Below are 17,681 nucleotides of genomic sequence, written 5' to 3'. Positions count from 1 at the left end.
ACCATGCTACGTTGATACCTCCCCCCTTGGCTTAGGAACAAGCCAGAGGTACCGACAGATAGGTAAGGAGAAACACCGAGCAGAGTCCTCTTACTCTACCGCTTGCATTCACCAAATTATGCCTTGATAGCTGGGTTAGCCTTTCTACTCTGAATTTTCTTGCTTAGCTATTTTTGGTTTTTTCCACCTGTTTTAACCTTTCTAGTGCCTTCTAAGAGACAGTTTTGCTTTGCATTGGGCAGTTAGCATAGCACTTTATTGGCACAATGATTGGACAATAACAACAAGGTAGTAGTCTTGTGGCGGCCCCATAAGGCACTGCCTCTCACTTATCTCAAAACCAATACCTAGGTTTTAATGTGAATTGAAGTGAAAATGATGTTCTGGGTGTGACCTAATTAGGAATCCCAGATACATATTGTTTCCATTTTTTATAATAGAGCGGGGCCTCCACTTCCTGAGCAGTGGCCAGGAGAGGCGAGGCTTTCTCCTAAGCCTACTTGGGTGAGTAAAAATGTAAAAAAATTGTTTCAACTTTAACTATCCCTTTGAAGACTGACTTTTCAGCTATTGCAACATATGGCGCAATGTACGATTGTGTTTGTGTCTTACCTGTTTTGTCATCTGTATGTACTTTTGTGTATTTGATTTCCAGGAAAGAATCCTAACCGGTTGTGAACCGGATATCCACGTATGAAATCTCTACGTACGGTAGGATACTCGGTATCATATGGTATGTGTAAAATATAATAATTTTTGTTGCACATTCTCTTTATTGCAGTAGTGTACTTAAGGTCCTGATGAAAGCCTGGTAGGTGAGTGATCCCTACAATGGCAGAAACATGTTGACCAAATACCATCTTTGATTGGCAGTTATAATTGCAAATGCCATACACTCATTTTTAATATTGACACCATGATATTTTCCCAATAAAGCTTTCCCTTTTATCATGGTAGTTAATTTTATACTGCACTTTTGATTTATTTTTCACAATTATTTCACTGCAATCAGCATCCCACACCATTATAATTACGATTTTGGCAGGATCCATCACCGGTGGTTCTGGCGGATTGGAGAAAACACACAATACCAACAAGTGTGTCTCCTTATCCGGACCACTTTTACAGTAGTCCCAGATGATGATGCTCTGCCATATGGGTGGGCTGATGGGATTCATTTTCTTTTGCTAGTACACATTTTGAAGGTAGACACAGAGCTTCTCCATTTCGCTGTTGCTATAATTCAGACCAGTGACAGTCTCTATGTTTTTTGTATACGTTGAATGGGGGTATAGTCTGTCTCTCTGGTCTTTAAAGATTTAGTTCCCCTTAGACCCCCCTTAACTAATTGTTACGCCAAGTAGTTTTAAATACCACGTCAAAGTGGCAGTAAACTGCACACGCAGGACCTGTGATGGCAGGCCTGAGACAGGTTTGAAAGGCTACTTCTGTGGGTGGCACAAGCAGTGCTGCAAGCCCACTAGTAGGGGCAGATTTACAAGCCCCTTGCGCCTCTTTTACGCCGCCGTTGCTTCACTTTTGTGACGCAGAGGCGGCGCAAAAGAGGCGCCATGGTGCGGGGTATTTACAACGTGATGGATCTGGGAGATGCGTCATGTTGTAAAGCCCTGCACCAGAAGTAGGCGTTCCGGCGCTGAGGGGGGGCTTTCCAGCGCAGGAACGTCTCCTAAAAGTGGCTGAGTGAAATCTACAAGATTCCCACTCAGTCACTTTTAAGCCCATGCTGCGTCAAAACCCTGCGCCTGCTTGAAGCAGGCGTAAGGATTGACGCAGCATTGTACATATAGGGCACCCCGTAGCCTTGCTGGAGCTGCGTCGCGCTTGCGATGTAACTTCAGCAATGCGCCGCCTTTACGGCACAGATGCGTCACGCATCTGTCCGTTTTTGCCCCATGGTGCGCCGCATTGTAAATGCTGCACATCCATGGTGGCGGAGCCCTGACGCACAATAAATTGTGCATCTCCGCTAATATGCAGGAATGCGCCAGTTATTGTAAATCTGCCCTGTAGCATTTAATTTATAGGCCAGGGGTATATGGGATACCACTTTATAAGGGCTGTATATGTAAATCAAATATGCCAAACAGGTGTAAACCAATAGTACCTTATTTAGAGGAGAGATTACATGTACTTTAGGACTAATTAGCAGTGGTAAAGTGCCCAGAGTCCTAAAGTCAATAAAAAGAATATCAGAAAAACAGGTGGAGGGAGGCAAAAAGTTTGGGGATAACCCTGCAAAAAGTGCAAGTCCAAATATGGACTTCACAGTGAACAGAGTAAGAACTGAGTAGAATGCAGCAGAGTTTAACAGGTTTTCATTTGAGTGGGCATTGGATTTTCTATGGGGGGTGTGAGCTAAAAGAAGCAGGTTCTTCTTGAGCTTTGTTGTAAAAAACTATGAGACCGTGCCATCATTAGATGAGAAAGAAATGAGGTGAAGGTCGTTCAAGAGAGTGAGGGCACGAATAGGTGTATGCCTGTTTTGTTGTCTGTTTCCTTTTTAGGTCTATGCATATCAAGACATGCTGAAAACATACCTAGGATTGCGTTCCACTTATTACTTACTATACTACTTCCCATTATGTGAGCTGGGATGCAGGGCAGCAGCAAAGGACCATCACCCCTGTTTACCTTGAGCAAGTTTATGTACTGTGACCCAGCTGTGATTCAGGGTCTTCATTTCGTTTTACACAGTGCACCTCCAAGTATTCTTTGGCCTGCCTTTCTTTTGTTTGCATTCTGGGGTCCAGTGGAAAGCCGTTCTTGTGATGAAGTCTTGCTCTCTTCAGATTGTGTGTTCTATCTGTCTCCATTGTCTATATATATAGATGATGTCCTTGCTCCCTTGCTTGTATCTAGTGAGCAGTTCCTGGTTTCATATGATTCTCAGTCAGAAAATGTACAAGATTACTCTTGGGTTGCTGATGTGGAAGTCTAACAGCTTGGTGATGTCGGTTTCGGTCATCTGCAAGTATTCTGACCCATACAAGAGTGTGGACAGGACATAGTTCTGGTAAAACCTCAGCTTGTTGTTGGTGCTATGCTGAGATAACCTCCATACACTCTTCAGAATCCTGAAGTCATTCATGACCTTGTTCAGTCTGCTCTTGAGGTCGCTCCTTGCCCCTCTATCATACCTAATAGTACTGCCTAGATAGGTGAACTCTTCAGTCACGGTTAGGTCTTCTCCATCTACCTTGATTGATGAAGGGTTTGGAATGTTGAGTAGCACAACATCTGATTTCTTCATCCTGATGTTCAGGCCTACTTGCTGTGCATAGCTGTTGGGGTGAAATGTCTTATTCTGCATATGCTGGTGTGTGTGAGAGAGCAAGGCTAGGTCATCCAGATAGTCCAGTGAAGAGAATATGGTTCACCCAATGCCTCTTGCTTGTTTTTCTGTTGTGTGTTGCATCATCCAGTTGATGACTTGGTTGAAGAGCGAAGCTGACATCATACATCTCTGTCTCATACAGGTCTTGACTTTGAATCTATGCTCATTATCTCCTACCTTCCGGGCAAAATGATCATAGAAACTATTGATGAGGAGAACTGTCCACTGCAGTATGCCATAGTCAATCAGTATGTGCCAGAGGCTGTCACGGGGAATACTGTCAAAGTCTTTCTCAAAATCAATAGAGTTGATGAATAGTTGTCTGCCACTCCGTGCACTGTTCTATGATGTTGTGTAAATTAACAGGCTGATCAGCATACCTTCTATACTTGCGGAACCCTGCCTGTTCTTTTCTGAACAGTTTGTGCACTTCATGAGAAATGCTTTGTATAATGATTTTCACCAGGGTTTTTCTTGGGATTGACAAAAAGGTGAATCCATTGCAGTTGTTAGTTACAGAGTTGGTCAATGCTCCCTTCTTTGGAATCTTGACAATGATGCCTTGGTTCCAGTTATTTGGTACTTTCTTTCCTTCCCAAATCACTGTAGACAGTGGTTGCAGTATCTTGGCTGATGTTTCAGGGTCTACCTTGAATATTTCTACATTTGTGTTGTCGTAGCCAAGAGCTTTCTGTTCTTGAGAGATAGAATGGCAGTGATGATTTCTTCTTTATGTGTTGCGGTAGTGGTCACATCCAAGTCTGACTCTTCTTCTTAGATGACCACTTCCGTTGTTGATACAGGTCTGTTCAAGACTTCTTTGAAGTGCTCGGCCCAGTGCACTTCCTGCTCTTTCTCTGCTGTGAATAGCCTGCCTTACTTGTCCATGATAGAGGTATAGTGTGTCGCACAAGATTTACCACGGTCTGTCCTCATGATCTTGAAGACGTTCCCCTGTTCTGTACTGGCTGCCTCCACTGCTTGCCTGAAAAGGTTATCCATGTATGCCCACGTGTTTGCTCTTATCATTGTTTTGACTGATCTATTTGCTTCTATGTACTGTTGCTTGTACCTTTCCTGCAGCTTCTCATATTTGACCTACATGAGATTCTTTTCATGGCCCTCCTGCCTTTAATAGCTTGCTATGTGGCTTGTCTTATCCATTCTGTCCTCTTCCTTGACTTGGTTCCCAGGCATGTTTCATTGCTCTTCACATATATTGTAGAAACCTGTTCCCATTTCTTATTGACTTCAATCTCTGGCAGGCTCAGACCTACCTTCCTGGTCTTCCGGGAGTTGAAACCTGATTTTGACAAGTCTAGGGTCTGTAATCTTGTCACATCTAACTGCAGTTGTCCTGATGTTTTCCCTTCTGTGTTTCATTACTCTCAGTGGTGTAGCTAAACTTTAGACCGCCCGGGGTGGTCCCTGCATTTGCAGCCCTGAAGAGTGGGAGGGTGCTGACGGGTTTCTCAGACTGTTGCCGCCCAGTGCCTGCGATGGCCACACTGAAGAGCGGGGGGCGGGGCTGGGGAATTGATTGCCACCCTGAGACAGCAGGTAAGAGCTTGGGGAGGCCACCACCCCCAAAACTTGTGCCGGAGCGACCTTCCATCCCTTGCTACGCCACTGATTACTCTTCACATATATTGAAGAGACATGTTCCTATTTCTTATTGACTGCATCTGCGGCAGGCTCAGACTGACCTTCCCTGTCTTCCAGGAGTTGGAAACTATTTTTGACAGGTCTTGAATCTGTAATTTTCTCACATCTAAGTGCTGTCGAACTGATGTTTGCCTTCTGTTTTTCTGAGCTACAGCTTCACTAGATGGTGATCACTGCTACATCCATTCCACTCCTCACTCTGACATCTTGCACTGAGCATCTCCAGGTGCCGTTTATCATCAGATGGTCAATGTTGCTTCTGTCTCTGCAAGTGGGTGAGCACCAAGTTAGTTTGTGAATATCACACTAGGGGAAGAAAGTCCCTCCTATGATTATATTATTTGTGGTGAAAATTTCAAACAGGCTTTCTCCATTGCCTTTCATTACTCCATAACCTTCCTTTCCCATGGCTTTGTCATGGTTCGTGTTGGCATTTCCCAATTTAGCATTCAAGGCCCAACTCACAATTTTCAAGCTATTGCTCAGGATGGCTGCAAGCTCAGCTTGCATCGGATGGTAATATTTGTCCTTGACTGTTGCCTCAGAGTCATTTATTGGAGCATAGCACTGGTCAACGGAGCTGTTGTTGTGTCAACCTTTTCACCTGGCTGTCATGAATCTGCTATTGACTAGCTTCCACTCAATTAGGCATTTCTGTGTCTCCTTGTTCATGATGATGTTTACGCCGCGTGATGTTGGCTATCTTCCTATCCCAAGTACAGTGTTGTCTCTCCTGTGATGGTTTTCTTTCTGCCAAATCACATCCACGTATTTTCACTGACCCCCAGGATATGTAGGTTGTAGACCCACATTTGAGATGTTACCTGAGCCAGAGTTCCTATGCATACATAGTCTGCACATTCCAGAATGTGATTCTGGTCTTGCACTTGACACTAAGAACTTCCATCATCCTGTAAATAGTTTCCTTGTGGCTTTGACTACTTACCATAATCTTTGTGTTTTGTCACTCATATCTGCTTGCTTTCTATTCGCGGTTTTATTTGTTTTAGCACATCCATCTTGGCTTTGTCCCTCCGATGGAGCACAGCCTGTTTACTACATCTATGATTAGTTCTTTATATTCTTCCACGAGTGTTTTACTTTTTGATAACTATATTGTTCTTTTTCGTAAACACTTCGAGAGTGAGTGTGATTTCCTTCTGTCTTACTCGTATGCTTCTCAGTTCAGTCCCAGTGCTCCACATTACTTTCTTTCCCTTGTTCTGATCTCTCCACTGCGCACCCTCTATTGCCATTTGCTTTCTGTGCACCCTGTTGGCCATTGTGCTTTGCCCCCACCCTCCATGCGCATTTATTTATAAAGTTTAATATAGCGCAAACTTGATCACGAAGGATATCAGAGCGCTTTACAATACTTTTTATAACAATTGTGCTTTTGCCTCTGCCCGCCCAACGTCTGTGCCCATTACACCCCATGAAACTCACTCCCTGCTCATGTTTCTCTCTCGCCAAGTGCCCTTCTCCCTCAGTCTGCCCTCTCTTGATGCTGCTTTGCCCCCTGCTCGCTGTCCAGAATGGCTAAAAACCATTGACAAAGCTAATACCTACCAATAGACTTTGCCAATGCTTGTTTATTTTGGGGATTTTAGTTGTTATGTTTTTTAGTTCAATGAGCCGCCTGACACTGACAAAACTAGTGAGGCCTTAAAATACAGTCAGGTTTTTGAGTGACTCCTGGGCCAATAGTGATAGACAACATACTTAATCTTACTGCAGATGTCTCATTGCCTGGCAACGATTCATAGTTGTATTGACTACCACTTAGTACTGTTCACACCTTTTTAATTCTACCACTTTCAATTCCCCCACCTCACCCTCAGGTTAGGTTCTTTCACCAATAACTTCTCTTACTGGCTGTATGTTCTAATGTGTTTCGAGGTTGTTTGTCTTACCTTCTGTCCGTTGCTGTTCAGAGAGGCTCTTGCTTCTTGGCATCGGGGAGGTTATGTTATGTTATAGCCACACTTTTTGAGCGCACGGCTACCCCAAGGGGTGTCCCGGCGCTTTAGCAAAGAGGCCTGAAGAAAACCCAGAAAACCCAGAGGCAGATACACTATAGACGCACTGATTATACAGAGAAGAGGACGGTCTTCAGCTCCCTCCTAAAGGCCAGAAGGTTATTAGCCTTACGTAGGGAAAGAGGGAGCTCATTCCAAAATCGAGCTGCCATATACTGAAACGACCGACCTCCCATCCGCACTCGTTTGACCACAGGCACCTCCACTTTAGCCAGATCAGCTGATCTTAATTTCCTCCGTGGAACATAGAAAGCAATACGCTTCCTGAGGTAATCGGGGCCAGTAGAGTGGAGGGCTTTAAACGCCAGCGTAAGAATTTTGAACCTGATTCTGCTGGGCATTGGTAGCCAATGCAGCCTGACCCGCAGCAAAGAGGCATTGACTCTTCTCGGTAGGCCAAAGATAGCTCTGGCCGCCGAGTTTTGGACAATTTGCAATCTGGACACAAGATATTTAGGCAGTCCTGCAAAAAGTGCGTTTGCATAGTCCAGACGCGATCCCACAAGCGCTTGAACAATGTTCTTGCGATATGGCAGGGAGAGGAGTGGGAGAAATTTCCTCAGCATCTTGAGGATGCCGAAGCATTTCCCAGCTAATCCCGTAATGTGTGGACGAAAAGAAAGATCGTCGTCAAACACAACTCCAAGATTTTTTACTTGGGAGGAAGATTTCTCAGGTGGAAACATGTCCAGGGGCCACCACGACTTCCAGCCAGGGTCAGGGGCACAGCCGAAAAAAAGCAACTCGGACTTATCCGAGTTGCATTTCAGGCTCCATCGCTGAAACCACGCAAAGATTGCACTCAGACAGTCTTTAATTCTACCGCCGTCGAAAACCTCTCCCTTCCTGCAGGTGAACAGGAGCTGGGTGTCGTCAGCGTATGAAATGACCCGGGCTCCAAATGCCTCCGCAACCTTCGCCAGAGGGGCCATATAGATGTTAAAAATGGTGGGGCTCAAGATAGACCCTTGAGGCACCCCCACCTCTAGCGAAGGCATTTCCGCGGAGAACGGTGGGGCCCAGATCACCTGTCGACGGTCGGCTAAGAAAGATTGAAACCAATCCAACACCGTCCCCCGCAGTCCTATCTCCCTGAGTCTAAAAAGGAGACCTGCGTGTGGGACGGTGTCGAATGCCGCCGACAGGTCCAGCAAGACCAACATAGCCTTTCCCCCATGATCAAGCGTCTCCCTGATGGCGTCGGTGACCTCCACAAGAGCTGTCTCCGTGCTATAATTGGCACGGAAGCCAGATTGGGAGTCATGCAGCAATTCGTTGTTCTCAATAAAGGTGGTAAGAGTGTGCTGGACATGCTTCTCCGCCACCTTCGCCAGAGCAGGGAGGAGGGAGATTGGTCTATAGTTGGCCAGCTGCAAGGGGTCTAACAAAGGTTTTTTAATCAGCGGGAGAATAAGAGCGTGCTTCCACTCTCGAGGAACCACCCCGGAGCTCAGAGACAAATTAAGCAAGGGGTTCAGCAAGCTGTTTACAGCTGAAGCCACATTGCCCAGGCATTTAGCCGGGCAAGCATCCACAGGGGAACCCGATTTCAACCGAGAAAGCAGCTCAAGCGAGGCTTCACAAGACAGCTGGGGGAAAGCCGACAAAGTTGGCCCGGACTCTGCTTCTACAGATGGCAGAAGCTTCTGATCACATCCTGAGGCCACAACATCCATCAAAGGCTCCACCCCGGGAAATGAGTCCTGAATCTTTAAGATCTTAGCAACAAAAAAGTCAGCAAGCTGCCTGATCCACTCCTCAGTGTGGGAGTGTACACGGGCGCCAGCAGCAGGATCCACGAATTCCTTCACAATTCTGAATAGTTCCCGGCTCATATTATCTGCTTGATCTATTCTATGCTCAAAATAGATCTTTTTGGCTTCAGCAATCTGTTTATGGTATAGTTTTATAACATCCCTGTACTTGATTTTCTCCACGAGATCGTACTTGCGCCGCCAGAGTCTTTCCGCCTTTTTGCAGTCTTGACGCATTTTCCGTAAAGTGGAGGTAAACCAAGGAGCGGATTCCTGGCAGGGAGCTACTCTCGCTGGCTTCCGAGGGGCAAGCTCCTCGAATCTTGCCTGAAGCCAGTTTTGAACTGACGACAGGTCGGCTTCTAGATTCCCTGTCATAGTACAAGGATGTTGGCAGAGTGCATCAGCGAGCATGTCTGCTGTCACTAAGTGAAAGGCTCTTGATTGTCGAGACCCGTCCTTGTGAGTTCTGTGGCTAGTCTGGCACTCAGATAGTAGGACAAAATTTATTAAAAAGTGATCGGACCATAGAACAGGGAGCGGGAGGGACACCTTAATCGGCACCGTAGAGAATATTAGGTCAAGCGTATGACCTTTAACATGGGTGGGACAATCAATAAAAGGGACAAGCCCTAGCATCGCGGTGATATCCCGTAGTTTGGACGCTTCGGTTTCAGTTGTAGAGTCCATGTGCAGATTTAAATCGCCCAGCAGCACGCAATGCGCAGAGCGCATGCAGGGTACTGACAGAGCTGACTGCAAATCCTCAAAAAAAGAGCCGATAGGCCCTGGTGGTCTGTAAACAAGAATCCCTGTACAGGTCTGTGAAGCCGACAAATGAATAATAAAACCAAGGGCTTCACATCCTGCGATATTATCCACAGGGAAAGAGGAACATCCCAAAGTCTTGTCGACTATCAGGGCCACTCCACCACCAGGTCACAGCTGGTATCCTGGATGATATGCAGAGTCATTACGAGCATTCCAAATAATTCACCACCGCCCCTTCAATGCGTGCCAGTGTTCTTTCTTCACCGTTTCCCCTCATTTCTCTTGTGAGGTATTCACATATTCCATACCACCAGAGAGACTGGGGGACAGCAGAAATATCAGTGGGCCTCCCTCTGCGTCTGTAGGTTGACCGTATGGTTGGATTTGTACATGCAACTTTTGTAATTTTGTGGAAAACAGCTTGCCTTTGCAAGACTAAATTCTTAGGCATCGGAAAATGTTGAAAAAGTAGGCAGTTCTGCCCACAAATCAGACAGGCAGTCTAATGATTGTTTCATCGTATTGTACCAACCAGGAAATATAATCAGAAGTGAGTTATCCCACAGATGACCCTGCCACGTTGCTTGTCAGTCCGTGAGCAACATTTTCCTGCAGCATTTTTTGACTGGGCACTGAAGAATAAGAAATCATTTATTCCTAAGAGCTTACATCATGTAAGCAATAAAATGTGACATGGTGTGGGTTTCAGTATGTGCTCGCCTGGTTGCAAGGCACAAGACATAGCCAAATGTCATTAGCTAGTTAGACAATGTTGTTTGTATTCCAAAAGCCCTTGAGTATAATTTCTGTATGCGACAATAAAATCATATACATAAGAGCCAGCTGCTGTTAGTTTGCTTAAAACATGATGCACCGCTCTGTAGCTATGAGTAACAAACGATGGTGTTCAACACGGTTTATGCTTCAGGGCTCTTAATGAACAATAATAATCCACTTCATTGTACACATTAAATGGAAAAGCACTACAGTGCATGCTCTCATTCGAATCGATTTGATTCAATATACTTTATTCAGTTTGTTAGAACAACTATAAAAGTGTTTAAATGCACATTTAAAATTAATTATAGGACTTAGTCACAAGTTCCATTGCCATAGAAGACATATTTTATAAGATTAATACCACAGCATGATACCAAGGGGCTCATTTATGAGCCCTTGCGTCACTTTTGCACCACTGGTGCGTCACTTTTTGTGACGCACCAGCAGTGTAAAAAAATGCGCCTTGTTGCGCCACATTTACAAAGAGACGCATCTAGGTAGATGCGTCACTTTGTAAACCCCTGCGCTACATTATACCTGCGCCAGGTATAATGTATGCAGGGAGGGGTGTTCCCACGCAAGAAAGGGTCATAGAAGTGACGCAGTGAAATCTACCAGATTTCACTGCGCCACTTCTAGGACTCAAATGCGTAAAAATCTTACGTCTGCCTCACAGCAGGTGTAAGACTGACGCAAGCCCTTTCACATGGGGCTTGCCCCATGTGAAAGGACACATTGCTGGGGGTGCGTCACTTTTGTGTCACACTCCAGCAATGTGTCACTTTTGCGCGATACAGATACGTCAGAAATACTGACGTATCTGTAACTCCTTGCGACATGATGCGTCATACAGTAAATAGGTGTGTCGCAAGGAGTGCGCACTGGGAAGTGACGCATCGCTGCTTTCATGCAGCGATGCGTCATTTCTCATAAATGAGGCCCCAAGTTTCATAGCCATACAAAAACAGTAGCTGGTCATGTCAACATTATACAGTCTAACATATATCTTTTCTTTGATCAATTAATAGTAGCAAATATCTTTCCCGACATTATTGCTTCTAAAATATATAATGCTGCATGAAAGCAAGTTCCCGGATCATTCAGTGCAAAAAGCAAATTCATAGCAGCGTGATGCGATCTTACATTGTTTTTTATAAAAAGCGGTTTCAGATAAAAACATCTAAAATACAAATAGAATTTGCAAAAAAGCATAGAATGTACAGTACTTTGTTTAGACGATTCATTGCAAGGACAAGGAATAGAATCCAAGGGACATGTTTTCATAACTGGAAAAGCAACTAGGTGATGTACTATGCCTAATTTCAGTCTAGTCAGCACATAACGATGCAAGGTTTTATTCACTATATTCAAATAATTTGAAATCCTCTTTTGGATTCAATTAATTGGTAGAATTTTAAACTTGATTTTTTCTCTATAGTACTCTTACGAGTTTCTTTTTTGTATAACAAAAATGAATCCTTAATTGCTTTTTATTTGAGGAGACCACTGTACCTGGGTTATCAAGGATCTGAGTGTTAAATAACTTGCTGAATGTATCCATAATATATTTTAACCATGGGATACGTGATTTTTTCTCAAGGAGTAAACAATCTTCAATGATAGATCTAGTAAAGACTGTCTCGTCTTTAGCCCATATGGATCTCCATACCAGCAGTGGCCGCATAGAGGTCAAATCTGCTAGGTATGTCAGATCCACCTCCCGATGTATTAGTTCAGTGGATGCTGAGAGAAGTAGAATTAGAAGGCGTTTAAAAAAAAACATTTTCTTCTTCTTGTAGGGCCTGGCGAAATGATATCCCCATACCTCCACCATATAAGGCAGAGGTAACACATCTCGCCTTATATCTTGTCAGCATTTCCTTTACGGGGTAATTACCTGATTTAGATGCAAATCTAAAAACCCCATGTGCATTCTTAGCTATCTTGGAGCAAACATTAGATAATTTCTGATTAAATTTCCCGTTACTCGTATAGTTTACCCCTAGAAAGCAAAACGTTTTAACAGTTCGAACTGGGGTGCTATCAATATAGAAAGTTTTACATTTCGTTGTTTTGGTGCCACATATCATGGTAAAAGTTTTTGTTTTATTAATTAGCAGTTTTCTTTCCCCTATCAACATGCTAAATTTATCCATGGGTCATTGTAGACCAACCAGGGTCCTAGAAAATAGTATCACGTCGTCTGCTTATAGTAACATCGGGATGGGATTGCCACCTAATAACGGGGCATCTGCCTTCTCCAGCTGCAACACTTTATCAATCTTGTTAATAAAAAGTCAGAAAATGGAAGGGGTCAAGGACGCACCCTTGGTGAATGCCATGTTTTACTTCAAAAATTGGAGTGCACTTGCCCTGTTGTCCATATCTCACTCTACAAGATAACGTTTCATGAAGCCTGGCAAGAAAATGAATTATGCCTTGAGGTGCCCCCTGTTTAAGTAAAGTAGGCCACAAAATGGTATGGTCAACGAGGTCAAAATGGCACTACTTAGGTCCGCAAAGCATAGGTATATTCTCCCTTCTTTAGCACGTGCATATTTGCCTATTAGCAACTCTAGGTTAATACATTGTTCTATAGTCCCTAATCCTCTTCTAAAGCCATATTGTCCTGGAGAAAGTATATCATTATCATTTACCCACTCCTCCGGTCACAATAATAAAACTTTACTCAACACTTTGACGGATGAATCTAGAAGTGAAATGGGGTGATAGTTTCTAGCTTCTGACCCATCTCCTTTTTTATAGATGGGAACAATAACTGACTGACCCCATAGTGGGGAACTGACTGACCCCATAGTGGGGGTATACACTCTGTCACTGCTTGATTAAAAACCCTTGTGAGAATTGGAACCCACAAATTGGACTCAGCTTTATACACATTAACAGGTACTCCATGAGGGCCTGGAGCTTTCCCTCCCCTCCTGTCCCCCAGTCCTTCCAGGACTTCTTCCACTGTAATATTTATTGGTATGGCGTGCCACTCACTCTGTTTTAAATTAGGTGCCTTGGATGTATCAACACCTATTAGATTAAAAATACCCCTAAAATGTGTTACCCAAGCTTCGCTTGTAACATGGGATAATAATTCTGGCAGTTAATCATCCTTCAAAAACGGCATATTTACTGTATCCCAAAATAACTTAGTATTTGCCGTATTTGTAGAGCTGTTTGGGGCACATTTCCCACCCTTCTAAAGTGGCCCAGTGGACTGATGTATATGGCAGGTGAAAGGCTGCATTCCCAATTTATATGTTTCAGAGAATTCATGCGCCTTTTGAAGTGAATTTTGTCTAAGCTTAAAACAACATTGAAAGCCCAGTTAACAAAAAAAAAAGTTTCAGGGCGTATTGAGCTTGCTACACTGATGTGTAAGCCGTGGGCCACAGGTAGGATCTGAATACGATAGCGCTTTAGGTTGATGTGCCCACTGTGTAACTTGCGCATTACCGGTTCAGATACCAGGCAATTTACCCCAATGCACCTGTTTCTCATGTGCAATGTGTGTTAGGTCCAGTTCGAGGGCTCACAGCAATAACAATGCAATACAATTCAAGTAAGGTAGCTCAGTGAGCTGCTAAGTCTGTTGCAAGTCATATTAATGGGGCCACTTATCTATCAACTAGAAGGAGTTTACCTTTACTAAAACACTATATATGTCTTACACCCCCCTGGAGGAAAAGGCAGCTGTTGGTGTGTCTGCACTCGCAGAATAGTTGCAAAAAGAACAGCTGATGGACAGAATGCTTATATTCACCCGAGATCTGGGTTAAATCTCTGGGCCTAAATCAATAGTTTTTTGCCTCCCCATGCTTTTCCAGTTTAAACCCAGCCATATGCAAATCAGTCTTGACCCTGCTCCTCATAAGAACAGTCTAGCCCAACTGCCAGGCCATCCCTGCACCAGAAATGGTTTTGGGGTTTCACCCCAGATCGGCCAGGCTAGTTTGGCTCCAGTGACTTGGAGAGCAAGGGACCCACATCTGGGCATACCCCTCCCACTCAGGCTGACAAATGCAAAAAGAACAGTTGATGGACAGAATGCTGAACAATGTCAAACATTCAACCCTGTACAGAGATCTGGGCCTAAATCCATAGTTTTTTGTTTTTTTTGCTACCCATGCCATTACCAGTTTAAATCAGTTTTGACCCTGTTCCTTGTGGGAACAGTCCAGCCCAAACTGCCAAGCCAGGTTATCCCTGGACCGGAAACAAGCTTCCTGGGACCTGTTTCAGGGCTTCACCCTTCATCAGCCAGGCTAGCTTGAATCCAGTGGTGTAGTGAGCACAGGACCCACGTCTATGTTAATGTTAATGCGTGTTTTATATAGCGCTCAGCTACTCCGAGGAGTGTCCCGGCGCTTCTAATTCGGTGCGGAAAACAGGGCGAGCAAGACATGATCAAATCTATTGGATGAAAAGCCAGGACTTCAGTTCTTTCCTAAAAGCAAGCAAGGTGTCAGTCTTTCTGAGAGTAACCGGTAAGGAATTCCACAATTGTGGTGCCTGGTGTTTGAAAGACCGGCCTCCGATGCGTGCTCGCTGGATCACAGGAACGGCAGCTAACGCCAGCGAAGCTGACCTCAGTGTTCTTGATGGATGATAGAAACACAGCTGCTTGCTTATGTAATGTGCGCATGTACCATGAATGGCTTTAAAAGCCAGTGTCAATGTTTTAAACACGATACGCTTCCGGATCGGGAGCCAGTGGAGTTTTTTCAAAAGTTCTTTAGCACTGGATCTCCGATGAAGGCCAAAAATAGCACGTGTGGCACTGTTGGTCTAGGTGTTACAGTATGCTAGTTTCTGAGCCTATTGCTGTCTGTGTGTCTTTGTGTGTGCCACCCTGTGCCTGCATGTTTGGGTGCCTGTACCACAGTGAGTCTGTGTGTCATTGTGTGTCTGTGTGTGCCTCTGTTTACCTGTACCTTTCTCTGTGAGGTTTGCATCGTAGAACACTCACATGCATACATGCCCAATGGCAGCTGACCCTGTAGACATTGACAGTTCTTCTGCCCATATCAGTCTACGTGCTTGTGTGCCACTTTGTTCTCTGTGAACCTCTATGTTTGTGTGCCACAGTGCGTGTGTCTCTTTGAGCCTGTGTAACACTAGATTGTCTACTTACCACTGTGTGCGTAGGCCTAAGAGTATGAAATGAGCAGTGGAGCACACATGGCGGCAGTGCTCCTGCAGTCCTTGGTAGCTGTCAGAGAAAGTGTGGCCAAGTGTCTATCAGGGTTGTAATGAAGGCCTCTGAAGTGCCTGTTACGCTGGGTGTGAAGGTGTCGCCCTTCTGTGGTCCCCAGCTATTCAGGGGCCCCATTCAGTCCGAAGCCAATGAATATCTTTGAGACATGACACACTCAGGAGCCCCTCATCACATTCTGCTGGAGGGCCCGAAGATTTTGCTTTACCCCACCAGGGACTATATGCCACATATGTGTCTGCATGTCACTGTATGCATGCATCTGTGTGGATGGGCTATGGAGCACACACAGTGACAGTTATCCCTACAGACATTGGCAGCTCTTTGGTAAACCTGAGTCTTTAAGTCACTGGTTCTGTGTACGCCACTGTTTACATGTCTGTGTTTGACGAGCAGTAGAGAAAACAAAGTGACAGCTGTCCCTGAAGACATTGGGAGCTTTTAAGTGTAGCCAGCCCTGCCTGTATCGACAGATGCTGACAGAGCAGTTTATTTTTATAAGCGTGTCACTGTGTTTCCATGTGTTTGTGTGTCATTATATTTGTGCATCTGCCGCTGCGTGCAGTGCTTAATTTGTGAAAAGATAAGTGCAAGGGTCCAAAGTTTTTCTTAGGATCCCGACGCTTCTGAATGCTCAGGTTGCCAAATACCAAGGCAGTCTTATCTTGATTCCACATCTTGTCTCTTTCTTTCATCACGCTACACTAATTCTCTCTTTGTGTCACTCTTGCAGGTTTTCCTCCTTCCTCTCGGTTGTAGGGAGGCTTTGCTTTCTCCTTTTGTTAGTTTTCCTCCATTTTCTGCATTCCTTTCTCTGTTTTTGTTCAAAATCTATTGGTCAAAAATAATCACGTTCCCCAAAAATAAACGCTAGTGTCTACCAGGGGCCCACATTAAAAAATGCCTGTCTGAATGAATGAATTTAATGCATAATTACTTAAAATCATTGCAAAACTGCGATACAGTATCAAAGTTAATATTTTATATCTTGTGTACTTCTCATGTATGTTGTCAGTCGAGTTTTTTGGATTTGCAGGTTTAGGATTGTCTTTCAAACTTTCAAGCTATTGCCCATTAATGTCAATTTTATTTCAGACCCTTGATAGTTGTTCTTTGTTCTCCAGCCATAGTGTTCCTGAGACAATAGGATCGTTCCTTGGCATTGCTCTGATTGCTGCCTCAGTTAAATAATCTGCTTTTGACAGAATCGTTACAAATGGCAAAGATTATAATTAAGTGTTTCCCACTTTCTCATTAGAACGTACAGAATAACAATATAGAGGCATTTCATTTAAATGTTGGAGGTTTCAAATCTAAATATACTAGATTTCTGGGTGGTAGGACAAAGTGGTAGGAAGTGGGCCTGGCCGCTGGGGGGGCCCCCTCTATGTGCTTTGCAGGGGGGCCCCCTCGAGTTTCAATACGCCACTGCCTCTACTCGAAGAAGTTTGCAATATTTTATTTAACATTATAATCCTGAACTATGACTTTGCGAAGAAGAAAAAACAGTCTCAGTATGACTAAACATAAACAAATCTTAGCTCTGTTTGTCATAGTCAGAAGGACAGCTGCCTCCAAAACTATGTAAAACGAAATATATGAAATATATGAAATTCACAGAAACTGTAAGACAAAGTGCATAAGGTAGCTGCACTCAACCTCACTTACAGCTATGATATGCAACATGCACTGTACTTTAGTTTGAGCTGCTGTTGGAATGACAGTAAACCTGTGAAGCCAGCGTGTCATAGCTTTTTTTTTTTACTTTAGGCCATGTTGCACAGCAGCTCGGGCTTCTGTGGAATATGTAAAAAAATAACATTGACAAGGCCACTATATCTGGCATAGGCAAAACCTACTGGCTTTGCCAATGCCTGTTTGAAAATACACTCTTAATTCAACAATCAATGATAGGACAGATATGGGAATACCATCCCTCTAGTTTAATGTTGAGGCTCTGATGTCCCTCCGTCATCAACAGCTCAGTAGTCTAGATACAGATAACCCTTTTAGGCTCCTGAACTCAGTGTCATTGTAGAGTGCAAAATTAAAATATATATTGCAAGAGGCAAGGCTAGACAGTCGACCTC

This window comes from Lissotriton helveticus, chromosome 6, assembly GCF_964261635.1.
Source record: "Lissotriton helveticus chromosome 6, aLisHel1.1, whole genome shotgun sequence".
NCBI classification, from domain to species: Eukaryota; Metazoa; Chordata; class Amphibia; order Caudata; family Salamandridae; genus Lissotriton; species Lissotriton helveticus.
The sequence above is the reverse complement of the archived record's forward strand: the minus strand, read 5'-3'. Positions refer to the sequence as shown.